General features: G+C 41.9%; 1 long non-coding RNA gene across 1 annotated transcript; it reads left to right on the forward strand.

The window, feature by feature from the left end:
• The first annotated feature begins 1672 nt into the window (after positions 1-1672).
• On the forward strand, positions 1673-6433 carry LOC103793731 (uncharacterized). The gene is made up of 3 exons (XR_004745052.3): positions 1673-2642; positions 4508-4705; positions 6177-6433. It is a non-coding gene; the product is annotated as an uncharacterized LOC103793731 (long non-coding RNA).
• The last annotated feature ends 2274 nt before the right edge of the window (positions 6434-8707 follow it).

An 8707-nucleotide genomic window follows, 5' to 3' on the forward strand; every position in this document is an offset into this window, starting at 1 on the left:
TGGTCTGAGTTAACTAACTCCCAAGGATTTGAGCAGTGTGCAACTGGTTCAGGTGATAGTCCCTTAAAGTCTTGCCCTTACCACAAGGATGGAACTTAAGTCAAGTTACCTCTCTGTGAGAGAGAAAAGGCAAGGAGAGTTTTTGCAAAGGAGTTGCATAAATATAAGTATGGGCTGGATAACTGCTTCTGATCACTCACTTGGAGCCAGTGAAGTCACTTGTTTGCCCTGTTTACACCGTCAAAAAAGGTTATTCGTAGGCCAGCCAATCAAGACCTGCCATGTACGTGAGCAACACCGCCATTACGGTAAAAATCAGGTTCGCCCAGCTATTATCTGGCTTGCTAAATTTGCATTGGTCTTTCCCACACAGACCTGTAATGCCTTTTCTTCTCTGTAAACATAAGCAGAAACTTTTCATGCTTTTCTTACTCACTAAGCAAAAACCATTAGATCTTGATTTTTCCTGTGGTAGAGGTACCACAGAAATTTCCCTTACAGATTCAGGTGAAAACAGCAGGCATATTATTCAATATATTATATTTCTGGAAAGGTTATTGATTTTTATTAGATGCACAGGCTAAGTTCCTTTCAGCCCACATTTATTTCTCTTACAAGATGGGATTTGTTTAGTGTTTACTTTCATGGTCGGTAAAGGTCTTGCAAGGCACGGCATGGAAGGGCTGTGAAATTCATGTTCAAATAACTTGTCTTAACACTAGTGCAGTCTAGCCTCATCCAGAGAAGATTTAAGATTATCTAGTCTAGGCAGAGTCTTGTAGTAGCTGAAGTGAAAAACTAGTTTAAAAGAAAGCCAAGGCTCCCTTACAAATGAAGTGGCCAATTAGCTGAGGTGAAAAGGAAAAGTCTTCCTAAGTGTTTTTTTTCCACTAACTTATCATTTTCAAGTCATTATCAGGACAAGCAGAAGTTACTCCATTCTCCTTTTGATGAATGGGAGTTGTCACTGCAATTATTTGGCTTTATGTGGGTTGCCCAGGATGCTCGAGGGTTCATAGCAGTATCAGTTAGAGCCAGCATCTGATGGAAAACTTCAAGACCAGCTCTAAATCCATTCCTTTCTTTGGGGCCCCACTCATTCTGAATGACAATGAGATGACTTTCCAAACTTGTTAGAGCCATGCTGTCAATAAAAATGTCACCAGCAGGAGAGAACGCCTCATCAAGACTTCAGTGTTGCCTCATTTGTAAAGGGAGTTGCTAGACGCCTTGGAAACGACACCTGTCAGGTACTGCTTTTCTTTCAAAAAATGAGACTCTCCCTGGGGCATTTTCCAGCTGCTTTTTACCTCCTTCACTGAAGACTTGCCGAGGAAGCTTATATTTAGGCTGTAACTCACTCTTATCTGGCTTTGTTTTCCTGTCTCTAGGACAGAAGGGAGTAATCAGCTTGGATCTTGGAGAAATTCCCAGTTAATACCAAAAAAGCAATCTACCAATTCAAACCGCTGGTACAGTACAGGAAATGCGGAAGAAGAGTGGTTGACTTTCTTCCTTCATGTTTTGAAGTAAACTCCACTTTTATTTTGCTAACGTACAATCAGATCCTGTGTCCTAAATCTGTGTATTCATTTTGAACTCCTTTTCAGAAGAAAGGAGTTCAGTTCTAGAAACACCTAGAAACTCAATGTGTTTCTCATTTATTTTTCAGTATCTAGAACCGAACTAAACCCGTGAATCATTCAACAAACATTTACTGGATACTGATTAAGTGCAAGACACCTGTGGAGAGTTCGAGATGGCTGCGAATACTTGTACCTACCTTCCATTGAGAAGCAGGATCTTTGCTCCTATCCTTGAATCTGGGCAGGCTTTGGAACTGCTTTGACCAATAGAATATGGCAGAAATGTTGCTGTACCAGTTTTGAGGCCCAGACCTCCAAGAAACAAACAACTTGAGGTCTCCAACTTCCTGTCTCTTAGGATGCTCTCTCTGGGAGCTTTGAGCTGTCACATAAGAAGTCCAACACATTGGCGAGGCCCTGTGCAGGCAATCTGGTCAACAGTCCCAGCTGAGCCCAGGCTCCTAGCCAGCCCTGCCAAGGTGCCAGACATGAGTGAGGCCGCCTGGAACCCTCCAGGTGAACCCACAATAGATGAACATCATCACTGTGTGGAAAGAAGACTCACCCAGCTGAGCCCAGCCCATATTTCCAATCCACAAAATCATGAGATGTAACAACAGCCATTTTAAGTCACCTAACAATCCCAAGTTAGAATAAACGTTCTGCTAAAATCTGAACTCCAGTGTGCTTTAAGAGGCTGAAGTGGCAAACGAGCTGGTGTGGGTAAGGTGCACCCCACGGGGTGTGGCGTGCAGTACTCACTCAGGGAGAGGAGCTCTTTTCAGTGTTACTGGAGTGTTCCAATGCTCCTCTTGGCTTTCAGCTTTTGCCTCTTGATTCCTTCTCCACACCCCTGCCAGAACCAACTTACCCAAGCATAGTCATGTGTGTAATAGCACAGATATCACCCATTGTCCCTCAGTATCAAATTCTGTCTTCTTCCTCAGTAAGAGGACTTTGAATACAAATTAGATATATGGAGGTACAGACTGAAGACTACACTTTCCAGCCTCCCATGCAGCTGGAGGGGACCATACAACCGAGTTTTGGCCAAAGGTATGTATGCAGAAGTGGCTGCACAACTTCGCCCAGTGTCTTTCAGGGAAGAGCCCTGCCTTCCTCCTTCTTTGTACTACCTGGAATCCAAGTATGTTGCCTAGAGCCCCATCTGCCATCTTAGACAATGCTAACGAGGGCCACATCCTTAGGGCGGCAGGTGCTAAAGCTGGAAGGAGTGTGGGATCCTGGCTCATCTCCGGAACTGTCCAAGCAGCCCTGGATTCTTAATAGTCCCTGGATTTTTATGGGAGAGATAAAAACTTTGTGGATTTAAGGTCTTCTTAGTTAGTTTGGTTTGGCCAAATGCAGCTTTACCTAATTTTAACTAAAATACCTACTAAGTATTAGGTGCAGACTATCAAGATGAATGCAGTGTGGCTCCTGCTCTTCTGGAGTTCACAGTTAAGAGTGAGTAGAACAATGAAGGGCCGTAGAATAGGTGGAACAAATATTTATTTCACATTTTCTGTTCCAGGGTTACTTTTTCATTCTTCATCTCACTTTGTCTTCACAATGGTCCTGTGAAATAATGATGGTTAAATCCATTTTATAGAAGCGGAAGAAGACTCAGAAAGTTGAGGCCATTTGCTTAGGGTCATGCTAGTCAGAAGTGAAGTCCACGTCTATGCCTTTCCCTTCTGGATCCCAGCCCTTTCCTATTTCTGCCACATCACATCACAGTCATCACAGTACGAAGGGTGCTGTTGAGTCCAACTAAGGAGGCCACTTTTACACTGGACTTTGAAAAATTAGTGGATGTTTGAAAAACGCAGAATGAAGGAACAGGAATTCCAGAAGGAGAGAACTGTGTGAGCAGAAGTGTCATAGCGTGACACTTAGTGACACATAGTGGGCATGGCGTGATGGGTCATGGAACATGGTATGGAAGGCAGCCCAGCAGAGGCATAGGGAGGAGGCTGGAAAACAAGTATGAAGGCTCCAAACTTGTACTGTCTGCTTTAGTACCATGCTTTCCCATTTTCCTTCTCTCTCTCTCTTTCCCTCCCTCCCTCTTACCTCTCGGTCACTTGCTTTCTCCCTTCCTTCCTTCCTTCCTTCCCTCCTTCCTTCCTTCCTTCCTTCCTTCCTTCCTTCCTTCCTTCCTTCCTTCCTTCCTTCCTTCCTTCCTTCCTTCCTTCCTTCCTTTTTTCTTTCTTTCTTTCTTTCTTTCTTTCTTTCTTTCTTTCTTTCTTTCTTTCTTTCTTTCTCTCTCTTTCTTCTTTCTCTTTCTCTCTTTTTTGTTTCTTTCCTCTCTTTTCTTTTTTTCTCTGTCTTTTTCTTCCTTTTCTTTGAGGCAGTCTCACTCTGTCTCAAGGCTGCAGTGCAGTGGTGCAATCTTGGCTCACTGCAGCCTCCACATCCCAGGCTCAAGGGATCCTCCCACCTCAGCCTTAGGTGCACAGCACCACGCCATGCTAGTTGTTGTATTTTTAGTAGAGATGGGTCTTGTTATGTTGCCCAGTCTGGTCTCAAGCTCCTGGGGCTCAGGCGATCTACCTGCCTCAGCAAAAGTGCTGGGATTACAGGCGTGAACAACGGCGTTGGCCACTTTCCTTCTTTCGTGTTGTTGTGCATGCTCTTTGCTCTGCGAGCCTCCTTTTTCTCACGTATAAAGTGAAATTCATCTATCAATTAGGGTACTTACTGCTGGTACTATAGCCAACTCCTCCCAAATCCTGTTTCCTTAACACAATAGAGATTTGTTTCCTAAAGTTGTCAGGGGGAGCAAGTCTGTGTGTGTGTGGTAAGGGAGGAAGTCTACTGTTAGCGGTACCTTAGGGTTCCTGGGTACATTTCATGTGTGGTGAGGCAATATTGCAAGGTCTACTTGTAATTCTCTGGTGCTGGACTCTTTGCATTAGGTTGGCTGGTACTAATGAGGAAGAGTGGAGGATCACATAGCATTTGCTGACAAGGTTTGAAAGTGGCATCTTTCGCTACTCTCCGTATCCCATTGACCAGATTAACATGGCTACAACCCAGGACAAGGAAGAAAAATAGTGGAATAGGGGAATCTAGCCAGTCTTGGCCACATCGCCCAAATTTTTCATGGGAGTGAGGTAAGGATCTAATGAAATAATACGTATAAAAGTACTCTATAAAACCCTTGGGGTATAATTTACATTCATGTTTATATTCCTTCATGTTCACATGTCCAAACACTATCCCTTTTTAAAATGTTGCCTTCTCCATGAAGCCACCTGCTTTCTTTCCATACCTCACTAGTTGAAGGTTATCTCTGTCTTTTACATTTTCACCATGCCATTTGAACCTTTCTAATTTTCCTTAACTTTTCTTTTGTTGAGACAGGGTCTTACTCTGTCACTCAGGCTGGAGCGTAATGGTATAATCACAATCATAGCTCACTGCACTGCAGTCTTATCCTCCTGGGCTCAAACAATCCTCCCACCTCAGCCTCCTGAGTAGCTGGGACCATAGGTGTGCATCCTCATACCCAGCTAATTTTTTGATTTTTTTTTGTGATGATGAGGTCTCACTGTGTCACCCAGACTCAAGTGATCCTCCCCCATCAGCCTCCCAAATTGCTGGAATTACAGGCATGAGCCACCACACCTGGTCTCATTTTTAAAAACAATCTCCAAAGAGTCTGGCACAGTGTCTCGCATATATAGCATGCAAGTTTTGAATAATTGATTATATTTCAACCTCTAGGGTAAATGGCATATTTTCCTGGAACATACTTGAGTCTCTCTTATAATTTTTTTCTCGCAATTTATTTTATAAAGTTGACATAATGTTGAACCAAAAATGGAGACCCAAATCACACACGTTGACCATAGGCATTGGTTGGTTTGGTATGCATCTAGCCAGAGAAAATGTATGAACTAGAAGGCAATGATCCCATGGTCAACGCACCCATGAGCAATCACCTCTCATTTGGCTTCACCTCCTAAAATTAGTCTCCTGGCTGCTTGAAGGCAGAAGTGCTTGCAGTAAAGGCATCAGAGAGGTCTTTGAAAACAGTGGCAACGGGGTCCTTTTGCCTTCTTTGAGCTCCGTAGGTGGTAAAGAGATGACGCTGTCAGAGGGAAATCTTCATCTTTTCTGTTGATCAATGATCGATGTCTAATTCTGCTTGTTCATGAATATTCATGGTGAAAAAATCCACTTTCCACTTATACAGAGACTCAGTTGAATATTTTTCTGGTCTTGAGAAAACCAACATAGTCTATGAAAGATAAAGTAAATTGGTGACTTTTCACTTTCCAAAAGAATTCTCTACTTTACCAAGTGATTCATAATGTATTCCCTTAAATAACAAGATCCTCTATTGTACTTAGAGTATGACTCTCTTTACAAAGACTTAGTTAACATACAGCATGCTGAGAACTCTTTATAAAATAAACTCTCAAACTTAATGGGGTGCCAATTATCTTTTACCTTAATGGGGGTACTGTTTGGGTTTCGGGTGGCAGCAGTCTGGCTTGAAGTAGTCCACCTCTAATGCTTCATGGTTTTAAATAAAATCACTGGCTCCACTTACTTTTTTCCATTTTATTTTTCCATTAGGAAAGAACATGGTTCGGATAGATGTGCCAGAGGAAATGCACCAGGAAATCCTGAGCAGGGTGCAATCAGTCACCATTAATGCTCACAAGTGTCAAAGCTACTTGGAGAAATACAGCTACTTATGGATGGACGATAAAATTGAATTCATGAAGCAGTTCCTTCTCCATGAGCGATTTCTTAGTGCTGAAGAACTAGAATTGCAGGCGGACTGTGAGTGTCAGAACTCCACACTGCAGTTAGCACACTTTACAGAACAGGTATTGAATTTCAGCTGAGTCTAGCATCATCTTTTTCAATTCCCAGGACAGCTGTTAAATATAAAATATTTTGAGACATAAAGCTGTAGCCTCTGAGAGATCTTTCCTTTTTTTACCCCCTTTTTCTTTAAGATCAACATCTATGAAATGTTATGTGAAGGAGTTGATAACTTTAAAAATCAGAAGATATTTAGTGGCTAGCTTCAAGTTGATATTACACCTTTGAAAACTCAATGATGAATGTTACAAAAAATGGGATTTGATGTTAAGGGAGCATCTGCTTAAACATATTACCTGCAGGTAGAGTAATTTGAATCTGATTGTGAAAGGAAATTAAAATAACATGAATCATTTGATGAAACTATCCTCAGAATTCTAATTTGACTCAAATAATAAGTATTTTAATGGTTCTCCTATGTGCTTATTTTTAATCTCGTCTTCTGTAAGTTACAAGAGAGTTGCTTTCATGCATGTGAAATGCAATTCTCTTCTTGTAAAAACTTGACACAATGCTTATCCATTTGATTTGATTGCATTTGCGTGTTCATTAATATAACCGAAACATGTAGCTTCCCCCAAGTTTTCACAGGCTCATCCCTAATTAACTGTTGGCATTTGCTCACATTACATGTTAGTATAACTGAGTTAGGGCAATTTATTGATGAAATAGGAAAGGATTGAGCAGAGGACATGAAGTGGGAATTCAGCCCAATAAGTGCTGACTGGGGGACTGTGGGCAGTTGGGCAATGCCAGGCAATAGCCCTAAAATCTCTCCTATTTTAACGGCTTTACTAAAGTATCCAGGAGAGATTTACATGGGCATAAGTGATAGGGACTCAAGAAAGAGAGGCTGTCTCCAGGAGATAGTAGGTATTACTTTCCCCCAACTGGACCCTGAACCACAAGTCAAAGGAGACTCATGGTCTTCTAAGTATGTTCTGTGTATTTACAGGGTATCTTAAAAAAGATTAAGATTTAATAGAACAGACTGTGAACTTGGAAGGAGAAAATAGAGGTTCTAATCCTTGCTCAGACACTTTTGAGCACTGTGATCCTGCATGAGTGAGTTAACCTGAGTGCATTTCTTCACAGTGCTCTTGTGGGGGTCTAAAGGTAATAGGCAGGCAGGCTGCCTTGATGTAGTCAATCAGTATATGCTTGTTGAAATATGAGGCTTTTCACCTTTTTTTTTTTAAATCAAAGGTAGGAAATGAAATGCACAAAGAAGGTGGTCCATAAAATAAACAAAGGAGATTTAAATGGAAAGAACTCTTCAAATTAAGTGTTTGAAGTCTACTTTGTGTCCTTTATGCTGATTAATATGAGGCTACCTGACCAAAAGAATTAAGAAGCCTCTACCTTTATTATTTATTTAATTTTTGAGATGGAGACTTGCTCTGACACCCAGGCTGGAGTGCAATGGCGTGATCTCGGCTCACTGCAGCCTACGCCTCCCAAGTTCAGTCCTGCCTCAGCCTCTTGAGTAGCTGGGATTATAGGCACCTGCCACCATGCCCGGCCAATTTTGTTGTTGTATTTTTAGTAGAGACAGGATTTCACTGTGTTGGGCAGAATGGTCTCAAACTCCTGCCCTCAAGTGATCTGCCTGCCTCGACCTCCCAAGGTGCTGGGATTCCAGGAGTGAGCCACTGTGCCAGGCCCTTACCCTTATTTTGGCTTTGTATTATTCTCATTTCCTTGTATGATAGAATTGTTAACTGGCTATATTAATAAGATCAATAAAACAAATTCATATCAATTTGAGAAATTTTAATTTAAAACTCAAATTTTATTTTCATGACATCAAGTGAAAAGAATTTGGTGGACAAACCTGGCCGGCACCCATTTCTGGTAACAGCTGGATTCCTTTTCATCTCACAGTGCAGTGCCACCTGATCATGTGCTTACATTCTTTTGAGAGGGTCCCATTTAAATAAGTAATGAAACCATGATCTCTCAAGTCTCATCCATGCAGAAGAGCTCTCTTCCAGGGCTGCTGGTGAAAGCAGGTGCAATCAGAGGAACCATAAATCACAGTGATTCTGCAGGTGAGGAGGAAATGATGCTGTGTGGCAGGACTGGGCCTGTTTAAAGAAAATCGTTAGGATCACAAATGCAGTTTCCTCCATGAAAACTGGCTTCTCCTAAACAGTAACTACATTCTTATGTGAATCTGAAATTGTTGAAAATCTATATTGGAAGCAGCAGAGATCTTTGGCATAGTTCTGCTCTCTAAGGAGGGGTTGCCACCCTTGTGAAAAGCCAAGGCTAGG

Source organism: Callithrix jacchus, chromosome 6, assembly GCF_049354715.1.
Source record: "Callithrix jacchus isolate 240 chromosome 6, calJac240_pri, whole genome shotgun sequence".
Taxonomy (NCBI): Eukaryota; Metazoa; Chordata; class Mammalia; order Primates; family Cebidae; genus Callithrix; species Callithrix jacchus.